Source organism: Micromys minutus (assembly GCF_963924665.1).
Source record: "Micromys minutus genome assembly, chromosome: 1".
Lineage (NCBI taxonomy): Eukaryota > Metazoa > Chordata > Mammalia > Rodentia > Muridae > Micromys > Micromys minutus.
In genome coordinates, this window is record NC_137969.1 from 100,127,983 (window position 1) to 100,142,096 (window position 14,114).

Sequence of the window (14,114 nt, forward strand, 5' to 3'; positions counted from 1 at the left end):
TGGTAAGATCATTTACCAGTGTAGTTGTTTGTACTCAGTGAGAATATTTATTTAGTCTTTATGGGGTGCTTGTGATGTGCCAGGTACGATGTTAAAAGCCAGAGATAAAGCAATGAGCCATCTGGGGATAATGGGGTAGCCTGTAATCCCACCATCAGGAGGCTGGGGTGGGAAGAACACTATAATACATTTGAGGCCATCTGCTCTGCATAGCAAGTACCAAGCCAGTCAGTGCTATACAGTGACACCTCATCAATCAATCAACCAACCAAACAAACAAAGGTAAAAGCAGCGAGACAGCTGTTGCCTTTATCCAGAGCATTGCAGCTGAGAAGCTGGCCCTGGTTTTTGAAGAAAAACAGTTCCACTCCTGTCCTTTAAATAATAAGCCAGGTGGTGGTGGCACAGTGCTTGGGTGGCAGAGGCAGGGGATTCTCTGTGGGTTTGAGGCCAGCCTGGTCTAAAGAGCAAGTTTCAGGACAGCCAGGGCTATGAAGAGAAACTTGGTCTTAAAAAAAACCTAGATAGATAGATAGATAGATAGATAAATAGGTCTTAATTAATTTAAAAATTAAACTTAGAAAAAAAACTATAAGAGAGTGAAAGCAGAAGGAGTCATGGCTGCCAAAGTGTTTGAGTCCATCGGAAAGTTCCGCTTGGCCTTTGCAGTTGCAGGAGGCATGGTGAACTCTGCTTTATATAATGTGGATTCTGGACACAGAGCTGTCATCTTTGACCGATTCCGTGGCATACAGGACATTGTGGTAGGGGAAGGGACTCACTTTCTCATCCCTTGGGTACAGAAACCAATTATCTCTGACTGCCGCTCTCGACCACGGAATGTGCGGGTCATCACTGGTAGCAAAGATTTGCAGAACGTCAACATCACACTACACATCCTTTTCTGGCCGGTGGCCAGCCTGCTTCCTCGAATCTACACCAGCGTTGGCGAGGACTATGATGAGCGGGTGTTGCCGTCTATCACCATAGAGATCCTCAAGTCGGTGGTGGCTCGATTCGATCCTGGAGAATTGATTACCCAGAGAGAGCTGGTGTCCAGGCAGGTGAGCAATGACCTCACGGAGCGAGAGCAACATTTGGGCTCATGCTGGATGATGTGTCCCTGACACCTCTGACCTTCGGGAAGGAGTTCACAGAGGCAGTGGAAGCCAAACAGGTGGCTCAGCAGGAAGCGGAGAGAGCCAGATTTGTGTTGGGAAAGGCTGAACAGCAGAAGAAGGCAGCCATCATCTCTGCTTAGGGGGACTCCAAGGCAGCTTGGAGCTGATCGCCAACTCGCTGGCCACAGCAGGTGACGGCCTGATTGAGCTGCGGAAGCTGGAAGCTGCTAAGGACATTGCATACCAGCTCTCCCGCTCTCGGAACATCACCTACCTTCCAGCAGGGCAGTTCGTGCTCCTCCAGCTTCCCCAGTGAGGCCAACCAGGCCACGGCCTCCATCATTCAGGATGATGCCTTCCTTCTACCCCACCCCAGAAATCACTGTGAAATTGAATGATTGGCTTAAAGTGAAGGAAATAAAGGTAAAATCACTTCATATCTCTTAAAAATATATAAAATCCAAAGCGAAGCCACAATTAAATACTTCTTCATACCCTTTAAGATTTTTTGTTTTTGATTTGATAATTCAGCCATTAAAAAGTACTGAAGTCCTGATGCATCCAGCAACTTGAAAGAACTCTGAAGCCATTATGCTATGCAAAATAAGCCACATAAAGAGTACATTCCCTTATCCTCTGTATCTGAAATGGAACAGGGTTGTGGAGCTCTGTTGTTTGGCCTTGACATGCACAACATGGCTGTTAATTTTTGACATCAGACTCCTTACAAGATTGGCCCACTAACATTTCCTCACAGAAGATGGGGATGGGTGTGCTAACAGAGCTGTGCAGAGGCCTTGCCCCTTGTCTAAGTCAAGGTTTGTATTCCTGCACAAAACATCATGACCAAGAAGCAAGTTGAGGAGCAAAGGGTTTATTCAGCTTACACTTCCATATCGCTGTTCATCACCAAAGGAAGTCAGGACTGGAACTCAAGCAGGTCAGGAAGCAGGAGCTGGTGCAGAGGTCATGGAGATGTTACTAGCTTGCTTCCCCTGGCTTGCTCAGCTGCTTCCTTATAGAACCCAGGGCTATAAGCCCAGGGATGGCACCTCCCACAATGGGCTGGTCCCTCCTTCCTTGATCACTAGTTGAGAAAATGCCTTATAGCTGCATCTCATGGAGACATTTCCTCAAGGGTAGCTCCTCCTCTGTGATAACTCCAGCTTGTGTCAAGCTGACACACAAAATCAGCAGGTACAACTGACCTCTTATCAACTTGACACACTAACATATCACTATTAAGCCTCAGCCCGTACTTTCTTATTCATTCCCAAGATCAGAATACTGTAAAAGTCTCAGGTCTTCATAAATTCTTACATATTAAAATTTCAATTCCTTTAAAATATTCAGTCTCATTTGAAATTTAAAGTCTTTTTACTATTCAAAGTCTCTTAACTAGGGACTCCACTAAAATACTTTCTTCTTTCAAGAAGGAAAAATATCAGGGCACAGTTACAAAAGCAAAATCAAACTCTAACCATTCAATGTCTGGGATACACTCACAATCTTCTGGGCTCCTCCAAGGGCTTGGGTCACTTCTCCAGCTCTGCTCTTTGTAGCACACACCTTGTCTTCTAGGCTCCAGCTGCCTGTACTCCACTGCTGTTCTTAGTGGTCATCCCATGGTACTGGCATCTCCAAAACACTTCTGTCTTCTGCTGGAACTGGACTGCACTTTCACCGATAGCCTCTCATAAGCTCTTTTCAAGTTCTCTGTATGACACCTTCAGTTCTGGGCCTTCACCTGACACTGAGGTGGCACCTTCACCAATGTCCTATCCTGGCCTCTTACAGTGTCAAGCATCAGCTGATACCCCTTCATGTTTCAAAATCAGTACCACCTGGGTGACTCTTATACATATCAAGTCTGGCTGCCAACACTATGTACAACTGTGGCTGCCTCTGGAACACAGCTTCTCTGTGCTCTCAGGAAACACTTCCTGGAAGGTTTCACCTCAGTGATGCTGGTCTCTTCTTAATTACCACTAATTTCTTAGCTCCAGCTGACCAGCATCAATAGTCCCAGTAATGCAAAGGTTTCACTTCAGTAGTTCTAGTATCTTGTTAATCACAGCTGATTCTTCAGCTCCAGCTAACCCAAACTACAGAACCTTCGAAATCAAAACAGCCAGGACCCTGATAAGAGTCTTTAATCTTCCCTCTGAAATTTCACAAGCCAGATCTCTATCGATCGCACTGTTCTCAACATTATCTTCCAAGCTCCTATAAAACATCACACAGAGCTCTTAACATCCCATGGGTTCTTCCAACTCAAAGTTCCAAAGTCCTTCCACAGTTCTCCCAAAAAAATCATGGTCAGGTTGTCACAAGAATACCCCCACTACAATGGTTTGTCTTATTAGGGTTTGTATTCCTGCACAAAACATTACCAAGAAGCAAGTTGGGGAGAAGTTCAGCTTACACTTTCACATTGCTGTTCATCACAAAAGGAAATTAGGACAGGAACTAAAACAGGACAGGAACTTGGAGGCAGAAACTGATGCAGAAGCCATGGATGGTGCTGCTTACTGGATTGCCTGTTTCCCTTGGCTTGCTCAGCTTGCTTGCTTATAGAACCCAGGACCATCAGCCCAGGGATTGCATCACCCACAATGGCTCCACTTGATCACTAATTGAGAAGATGCCTTTACAGCTGGATCTCATGGAGGCATTTCCTCAGCTGAGGATTCTTTCTCTCCAGCTTGTGTCAAGTTGACACAAAACCAGTCAGTACAATTGTCCCCTTGTCAACTTGACACACAAACAAATCAATATTAAGCTTCAACCCTTACTTTCTTGTTCATCCCCAAGATCTAGATAACCTTAAGAGTCCCACAGTCTTTACCAATTCTTACATTTTAAAATTGCAATACCTTTGAAATGTTCAGTATCTTTTAAAAACCAAAGTCTTTTTACAATTTAAAGTCTCTAAACTGTGGGCTCCTCTTCTTCCTTCAAGAGGGAATGATATCAGGGCACAGTCACAATCAAAAGCAAAATTAATCTCTAGCCATTCAGTATCTGGGAATCCACTTATGAACTTCTGGGTTCCTCCAAGGGCTTGAGTCACTTCTCCAGCTCTGCCCTTTGTAGCAAACACTTTGTCTTCTTGGCTCCAGCTGCCTGTTCTCCACTGCCGCTGCTGTTCTTGGTGGTCATCTCTTGGTACTGGCATCTCCAAAACACTATTTTCAGTCCTGGGGCACTAATTGCCACTGAAGATGCACCTTCACCAAAGGCCTTCCATGGCCTCTCACAGTGCCAAGCCTCAGCTGCTCTCCATCATGGATTCACCCCTTCATTCCTTCAAAACCAGTACCACCTGGGTGACTCTTACACATTGCTAAGTCCAGCCACAGCACGAGGTACAACCTTTGTTATCTCTGGAACACATCCTCTTTGTGCTCTCAGAAAACAGTTCCCAGAAGACTTTACCTTAATGATGCTGGTCTCTTCTTAATCACTACCAATCTCCCAGCTCCAGCCAACCACCACCAATAGTCCCAGAAATGCAAAGGTTTTGCTTTAGTAGTTTTAATATCTTGTTAATCACAGCCGATTCTTCAGCCTCAACTAACCAAAACCATAGAATCTTCACAACCAAAACAGCAACAGCCCCGATCAAAGAGTCTTTAATCTTCCCTCTGAAATTTCACAAGTCAGGCCTCCATCTTCTGCACTGTTCAACACTATCTTCCAAACTCCTACTGAACATGCCACAGAGATCTTAATATGCCAGTGGCTCTTCTAGCTCAAAGTTCCAAAGTCCTTCTACAGTCCTCCCCAAAACATGGTCAGGTTGTCACAGGAATACCACACTATGCTGGACCAATTTGTCTTAGTTAGGGTCTCTATTCCTGCACAAACATCATGGCCAAGAAGCAAGTTGGGGAGGAAAGGGTTTATTCAGCTTACACTTCCACATGCTGTTCATCACCAGAGGAAGTTAGGACTGGAACTCAAGCAGGTCAGGAAGCAGGAGCTGATGCAGAAGCCATGGAGGGATGTTAGTTACTGGCTTGCTTCCCTGGCTTACTCAGCCTGCTTGAACTAATAGAACCCAGGTCTACCAGCCCAGGGATGGCTCCACCCACAATGGCCCCTTGATCACTAGTTGAGAAAATGCCTTACAGCTGGATCTCATAGAGGCATTTTCTCAGCTGAGGCTCCTTTCTCTGTGATAATTCCAGCTTGTGTCAAGTTGACACAAAACCAGCCAGTACAGATTCCTTTTGGCAAATGTGCTGCTAAACTCAAGTCATGAGCAGAGCTCCAAAGAACCTGTGCCTAAAAGCAATACATTAAACAATAATAAAACAATAAAATATCTTATAACCTGTCCATACCAGTAAGTACAGGAGGACATGCACAGTGAAATCGTTTTTGCATCTCTGATCTCAACGGTAATTGAATTGGTACACAGTTGTATTGATGGCCATGAAGTCAGCCTCTTTACCTGACAGGATTTGTAGAGAATGACACCGCATTCAACAACATATAGGCCAATTTGAACCAGGCATGAGGTGTGCTTTGAATTGACTGAGACTTGAAGTTATTAATAGCATCTTGCAAACATAATCCCTCAAATAGATGGTTCCTGCATCTACATCACTGACAGGCAAAAATGAAGTAGAAAAACATTTCAGCAGATGGTTTGCTTTTAAATACACGTAAAGTGGGGGCTGGAGAGATGGCTCAGCAGTTAAGAGCACTGACTGCTCTTGAGTTCAAATCCCAGCAACCACATGGTGGCTCACAACCATCTGTGATGAGATCTGATGCCCTCTTCTGGTTTTTCTGAAGACAGCTACAGTGTGCTTATATATAATAAATGAACAAATCTTTTAAAACAAATGAATAAATATATACACATAAAGTGTCTATTGATTTATTTTCTCCCAGAACAAGAAGCTACCATACAAATGATGGGGGCTCTCTGTCCCCACTGTGTGCATATTCAGTTTTACAGGTTTGCAGTAGCGGAGTGGCTGGCTGTTTGAGCTGTTCCTATTCATTACACTTTACAGATATGGTGTTTTCTACTTAGCTTATCTGTTTTTATTTTCATTTCCCATCATGATCTCACTTACCCATTCTTCCTTGGTCACCGCTATGTAAGCCATGTCATCTGCTCAATGCTATAAGCTTATACATCATAATCAAGTAAACATTAAGAAAGACATGCATGTTCTTATACATAGGAATAAACAGATATACAATATATTAAAACATTATGAACATGTCATTTGCTTTTACAGAAGGGAATATATATGTGTGTGTGTGTGTATTATATACACATTTTAAGCATGTACATGCATGTACACATATACACTATATACATGTATATACACACATATGGATATTACTTCTTCACCCAGCAATGCCCTTTCTCATTTAATTTAATCGATCAAGCCATCACCAGCTCTTCCTACATTTTCCACAGACGTGACTTGACTTCTCTGAACTGACATACATACTTACATGTATTAACCTTTCTCCCATTGATAGGCAATTTTTTTTGGGGGGGGACCTAGCAAGATGGCTCAGTAGTTACAATATTTGCTAGTCTTCCAGAGGATCCAGGACTCACTTCCTAGTACCTAGGGGGTGGCTCGCAGCCATTTGTATATATTTACGGAGATTAGGCCCTCTCTTTTGGGCTCCGAAGACCCGAGGACATATCCGGTATGTACACATGACATAAAAACAGTAAGTAAAGCTTTAAAAAGAGACAGGTTCTGGAGAGAAGGGGCTGGAAGCGTGGACGAGCCTGATGGTGGCTGAGTGGTTATGAAGGATCTGTCACTGCACTGTCCTGCTCTAAATTTTGTAGAACAAGAGTAATTCTTTGAAATGGCACATTTCCGGTATCAGCCCTGCAGGCAGCTGAGGTCGTAGGCGAACATTGCTATGCCTCCCCTCTCAACCATCTATTTAAGAAACTATTACAAGTCACCACCCCTGTCTTTGGTGTACTTGAAGACCTGTTGTTCCATTACATCTCCCTTAGCATGGGCTCTTTCTGCTCCTCCTCCCCCTCCTCTTCCTTCTTTTTGAGACAGGTTTTTACTGTTTGCCCCAGGTATCCTGGAACTTACTCTGTAGACCCTGGCCGGGCTCAGACTCATAGAGATCTGTCTGCCTCTGCCTCCTAAATGCAGGGATTAAAGGGACGTGCCACCACCCTGGCTCTGGTTCTTAATTTTTGTCAACCCAAGGTTTAAAAGAAGCATTGTCTGTTGTCATTTGAAACCCACTGTTGAGAAAGGACATGGCGTCCTTTGTGACAGCCAGGCAGAAGTGCTTTACACAGAAGGGAAGAAGTACTTACAGAGTTTTTGGATGTAAACAGTGTGTGACATCCCCCCTCCTACCCCCACCAACCAGAAAGAAAGAGCCACCTAATAAAACCACCACCACTTGGGACTGTTGTTTGAGGGACGCTGATCTTTAACCAATGAGAATTTTAGGCTTGCTGAAATCCTCTTGCTAGATTAAAACCACAGAAATCTCCCAATATTTGACTGCTTTACTTGACAACCCCCTCGCCCCCCGTTTTTTGAGACAGGGTTTCTCTGCAAAGCAGAGAAACATTCTCTGTTTCCTGAGTGTTGAGATTAAAGGCAGGCATGTGCCACCAAGCCCAGCTTCATTGACAACTCTTGATCCCCAGTTAACCTCCTACTCTCTGGCTTTTCTTGAAAAAGTCCAGCACCAGGCCACATCCTACAGAAGCTGTTTCCAATTATTCCATTGTTGAGGCCCTGACTCTTCCGGACAGTGTGCTCTGTTAACAGTCTTCTCAAAGTCAGTTTTCTCTCTTCTGTGGGACATTTCCCCACTTACTGTGTAAGCTTCTCTGCTGCTGAGTTGTCTCCCCATTGTCTTCATGCCCAGGGTATTACTTCAGCCAATGTACTCCTTCCTGGTCAAGGATACAGGAACAGGAGTTCCCACTCACTGGATCATACTGGCTTCGCCAGCATTAGCAAGAGGACTTGCCAGCAAGGCCAGCCGAGGCTCCTGGGCATCGAGATGGGGGTGAGAATGCTTGCTCCCACTTGCCTCAGAACCTTCTGCAGCTTTCCTGGTTACCAGTCTAATGTGCTGATGTCGAGAGCATGTGTGTGTGTGTGTGTGTGTGTGTGTGTGTGTGCGCGCGCGCGCGTGCGCACGCGCGTGCGCTTATCATTTATTGATCATTTAGACAGATACTGAGGGAGGGAATCCCTTTGATGTACTTTCTTTCTAAGTTTGGTATCTCATCACTGTTTTGACGTGAAATATAAAACATGTCAATATTTCTTTGCCTGTCATTTTATTGATAAGAAAGTATCACTTTTTAGTACTTCTCATCCTGGATTCTGTTGGTTACATTAATATTGTAAGGTAGGTAAAGGGACCTTTGCTTGATGGCTGGGCAAACATTCTGACTTTGAACTGTGTGTGTGTTTCTGATATATTATTGTTTCTCCAATCAGAACAGAGCTCCGAGTCAGTCTTTGCCTTGAGATTGCTGTAGCAGAATCAGGACACAAAGGAGGCAAAATCTTGGCTTTGGGGGATGAGGCTTCTCCCTAGGTCAGGCTACACAGAAGGGTCAATCATGCTGTGTGCCCTAGTTGCTCCTTAGCCTTAGATGCTACTTTTATCCTTCTATGGGCTTAGGGCTTATCACTTTTGGTACTTGGAGATGTCCCTAAAAATCTTTTTGTGATTATATCTACGAATGCTGGATTTGTTTCCCACACCCAGTGGCCAGCAGTGTAGGCAAGTTTGTGTTCAGTGCTGGCTGAGATGTGCTAGTACTGTCTTCTGGGACTGTGGGCCTCATTCTTACCATAGGCACAGCAATGGCTACCTCTCCTGCATTTCTCTGAAGGCAGGAACTTTCTGCTGCCATGTTCTGGCTGGAGGCTGGAAGATCTCCTCTGTAATGGGGCTCTCTTACTTTCCTGAGTCCGCTGCTCTGGGGCTGGAGAACCCTGAGGTCGCTCTCACTGTTTAATCAGTTCTCTCCTCTAAGTATTCTGGGTAATCTCTTTTCTTCAACCCGCTGGTGTCTAGTTTCCAAGCCTGGGCCGTCGAGGGCATTGGTGGCTTCAGCCTCTGTCCTGCATTGCTTACTGTGGGGAAAGCAGCTGGGACTGGGTCATTTTCAGTCCTGTCAACCATTCCGAAGACTAGTATTGGCTGGCATCTTATGAGACTCTGCTCTGAGCCAAAACCACAGTAACCGTTGTTCTAAGTTGTTAACATGAAAAAAAATTTTTTTTATTGTTGTTCCTTCAGGTAAAACTCTTGGGAGAAATGTATGGAGGACCAGCCAAGGTCACCAAACCACGACGACTAATTCTTTTAGGTGACTTAAACATGGCCCATTACAGTCCTGAACCGAGCATGCCCAGAAGCATCTTTTTTTTCCCCCACGACTGCTAAGAATACAGCCTCCAGTCACTAGGTATAAAGAATACTTTGGTCAGCAACGTTTTCTTATGGCATCAGCTTCTGCCTACAAAGCCTTCCTTCCTAGATTTCTTCGTAGGCCCTTTCTCCCACCTAGGCCGTTAAATGTTGGAACCCTCCAAGTTCAGTCACAGGCTCTTTTTGTAACTTACTCTCCTTCCTGAAGAATTCTTACTCAACCTCTTTGGGAACATGCTGCTGATGCTCAAGGGCTGCGCTCACCCAGACGGAGCCTCTGCCTTAAATGTCATTCAGAGTGAAGCGCTTACCAGTGTTTGGCCCTTGTCTTACTTGATAGTATCCCATTTTGTGAACCCAGTGCCTCTCAACTGTCTACCAACCGATGGATGTCGGTTTTGTGCACTTTTTAGTAGTTATGAGTAATGCTGTGACCGTCCCCTGATAATCCTTGTCCTCTGTCACTTGGGTACATACCTAGGAATGGAGTGGCTGGGCTGGGGGATGTGCATATGCATCATCATCATCATCATCATCATCATCATCATCATCATAGACATGATGCTCCTAGGTATGAGTTGGTGGGAAAAGATTTATTGTAGCTTGGCACGTGCTGGCTTGTGATGCTCTGTGCTTCAGTGTTCTCTGTCAAGTGGGATAATGGCTGCTCTTGTCCTTACAGGTTATTAAGCAGATTAACTAGGCTAATGTAGGCAAGAGCTTAATGAGTAGTCTAAAGAGATGATTTACCAGTAACACCATTTATTGTTTTTTTTTTTTTTTTTGTACTGAGATGGCAAAAAAGATAGTGACAGGACCAGGAATTGTGAAGGTGTGAGAGGCAGACCTAATGTAGGGAGAGGAGGCCCTGGCAGAAGCCCAGCTTCCTATGAGCTGCCTGAGCCTCATGGAGATTTATAAACTGACTGCTCGACCATGACTTCCAACAGTAGGAAATCATTGCCTTCCGTACCCCCAGGGCTGAGGGAGTCCTGGTCCACCCCCCCTCGCCCCATCACACACACACACACACACACACACACACACACACACACACACACACACGCACGCACACCCCAGCCACCTTGGGAATGACAGCATTAGTCCATTACAGCTTTAGCAACTGATTAGCTGGCTGCTTGAGGGCCTTTGAGATTTTTGCCCCAGGGCTTCAAGTCTGGTTTTATTAGTTCCTCTAATCTCTTCCCACAGGAGTTTATGATCTCTATAAAGCCTTGTGGTTTCATCTTCTTTCCAGAGAGTCTGTATCATAGCTGAGGAGTCCATGACAGCAAGAAAGCACCAAGTTGTGGGCAGTGTCAGCGGCAGCCTTCTCCTCTGGGGTTTCTGCACTACCAAAATCCAGTGGGGTGGTTACAAAGGGCAGAGATGGCAGTGCTTTTTCCCTAGTGGCTTTTTAAAAAAAAGAATGTGTTGTGTATGAGTGTTTTGCCTGCATGGTTGTACACCATGTGAGTGCAGTGCTCACAGAGGCCAGAAAGAGAGCATCAGATACCCTGGAGAGGTGTGAGCTGGGATGCGGGTGCTGGAACTCTAACCTGGGTGCTCTGTGAGAGGACCCAGTGCTCTTACTTAGCCTTTGAGCCATCTCTTCAGCCCCACAATTGTAGAGCTTTTATAATTGTGTGGCTGGGTGTGTTGGATATTCCTTTAATCCCAGTACTTGGGAGGCAGAGGCAAGAAGATCTCTATGAGTTTGAGGCCAGCGTGGTCTACATGGTGAGTTTCAGGACTACCAGGGCTGTGCAAAGAGATCCTGTCTCAACAAACAAGCAAATATATAATTGTAATGTGTTTATGCATGTACTCGAAGGCCCACACACACACACACACACACACACACACAGAGGAGGAGGGACAGAGGAAGACAGAAAGGGAGAAAGAGAGAGATGGTCTTCCAAATCTTACCAGAATAATCCAACCTTATTGCAAACTACTCTCTGTTTGTCTCATGAGCCGTTTATTTGTTCTAAGTCATGTTTGCAGTATTTTCCAAGACCAGCATGACCCTGAGGCTCTTGTCACCCCTGCTTCTGTAGCAGTGCTCTTAAACCAGGCTACTTTAAGTCTCTTGTAGATGTAGAGCCATGTAAGTAGGAGCTTGTACTACGTGACAAACCTTTTCCTGAGGAGACTCAACACACATGTCTACTCATCTCAGACAGGGATCCCTTGCAGACCAAAGTGCAGATACCGCCAACATCAAACTTGGTAAACCAATGAATGTTATTAGGGTACTTACAGGAGAGAAATGGCTCAAAGACCGCAGCATCACCAAAGCCCATCCCTTCATGGTTCATAAACCTGGGAACCTGAAGCACACTGCACGGCCTGCTGGCAGCTCAAAGGTCGGAGAGAGTCCCTTTCAACTGACGCTGGTCTGAACCTTTTCCAGGCAGCGTGGTTGGCTTCTACTTCTTCCAGACTGCTGGTGTAGTCTGTGAGTCTTCTTTGCAGCTCAGTTCTGCTCTTCTAAGAGGCATTCAGCTTTCCTGCTTACTCTGGCAGGGAGGGTCCTGGAGAATCTGGTCAGTTTCAGGGAATTCCTGTAGCTCTCTCGAGTCATTTACCTTCCCACTCAGTGTCTCAGCGTAGTTTGTTATGGCTATTCTTTCTTGGTTGTCAGGTTGACTACATCTAGAATGAACTAAAACCCAAATGATTGAACACACCGTGAAAGGTTTTACTTCTTTGTTTATTTATTTTAGTTAAATCATTTGAAGTGGGAGGATCCATCTTTAATCTGGACTACACCTTCCGCTGGCAACCTATATAAAGGACATAGAGGAAGGAAGCTTGCTCTCTGCCTGCTTGCTCTTCCTTTACTAGCAAATCCGTTCCTTCACTGGCATTAGAGCTGACTTCTTCAGGATTCTGGAGTACACTGAAGACCAGCTGGGGCACCCAGCCTTGTGGACTGAGCAAAACTACTGGAGTCTGGGACTTTTATGTTAGTAGACAGTCATTGTTGGTCTACACACACACACACACACACACACACACACACACACACACCCTGTATGTTTTTTTCTAGAGAACTGTGACTAATCCAATGTTGTAAGTCTGGTAGGTAGGCAGAGAAGGTTGGTGACTTCGGGAAAATGCATGTGACTATAGTTGTCCAGAATCCATAAGTATACCTAATAAGTTCACTTTACTCATCAAGATGAGCTGGGAAATGTTACTCTTTTAGCCACTGGTACCAGCCTAGAAAGAAAGCTGATATTAAATTTACATATCCCACCCAAAGTTACATAATTTTATTTCCCTATCTATCTATCTATCTATCTATCTATCTTATTACAAGGAGAGATTGTAGTTATGCACAGGAGAAAAAAAAACTCAGCAATGTAGTTTAAAGACTATAATTCTGCCATCCATGTAGTAACCAAGAGCTCTGTGAAATACAGGGATCAAACACTGTGAAAGACGAAGACGAATATATGTAAGAAAGACAAGATCAAGGTCAGATAGACAGGAATTAGAATAAAGACTCAAAATGGGGGTGGGGGTGGAGGTGGGGGTGGGGGGTGGGGACCAGGAAAAGAGGCTGAGGTGATCTTTGCAGGATGTGAGATGCAATCCAGTGTGCAAGCTGAACCTCCCCTCTCGGTGGCAAAGTGAAGACGGGGACATGTCAGCTAATTCTCGAAAAGATCAACAAGGCTGGGAAATCAGTGGGTAAGAGCTTGCCACTTAGGCATGAGGACCTGAGTTCGGATCCCTAGACCCGCATGTAAGCTGAGCATGGCCAGGCAAGCCTTGTGCTGGGGAGCGAGAACTAAGAAGGAGGGGCCACGGGGAAGTGCTGGCCAATCAGTCCATCTGGAAAATGGCTATGCCAGGGAAGTGGCTCAGAGTGATTGAGACTTACAGCCTCATTGTTCGGTCAATTATTAATTTGTCAGTGCTGATGTATCAGCGTGCCGTTCTTCTGAACCGGCGATAAGCAAGGCAGGGTGGTGAGGTCAGTTACGGGCCAGTAACTGAGCCGGAATGGCCAAAGCCCAGGCGGTGCCAAGTGGTACCACTGTGGATTATAGTGAGAGCTCTATCAGCACAGTGTCCGTGGCTCTGGTGAACTATTGGACTTACGGAGTAACTCATAAAGAAGAGAGCCTTTAGCTCACACCTTGGGAGTCAGAGAGCACGGGCTGCAGGGCACTAGCTCCTGCAAGGTGGGCTGTGACCTGTGCTGCATGGACGTCGCAGAGGCAGGGGGATGGGAGTGACTGCGTGAAGGACTGTTTGGTGAGGCAAGAAGCTGTGGAAGGATTCGCGCCGCTGCGTTTGTTTTTTTCCTTTGTGAGTCTTGGAAGAACCAACCAGTGTCTGAGAATGCTACATCAGCTTCCTCCGAGAGCCCCCAATGCCCTTCGACTGCGCCCCACATTCCGTTTATTTTTCCCCATCACGTCTCACTCTGCAGCCAAGGGTAGGTAGCCTGTAACTCACAGCCTTCCTTTTTGTGGCCTCCTGAGTGCAGGATTATTCTGGTCACTCTGTCTAGCTTAAGGGCCCACTATTTACTTTTGTGGAAAAGAG

At 45.4% G+C, this 14,114-nt stretch overlaps 1 pseudogene across 1 annotated transcript; it reads left to right on the forward strand.

The window, feature by feature from the left end:
• Positions 1 to 611: 611 nt before the first annotated feature.
• On the forward strand, positions 612 to 1,437 carry LOC308424628 (prohibitin 1-like; annotated as a pseudogene). The gene has a single exon. The product of its transcript is annotated as a prohibitin 1-like (transcript).
• Positions 1,438 to 14,114: the final 12,677 nt, after the last annotated feature.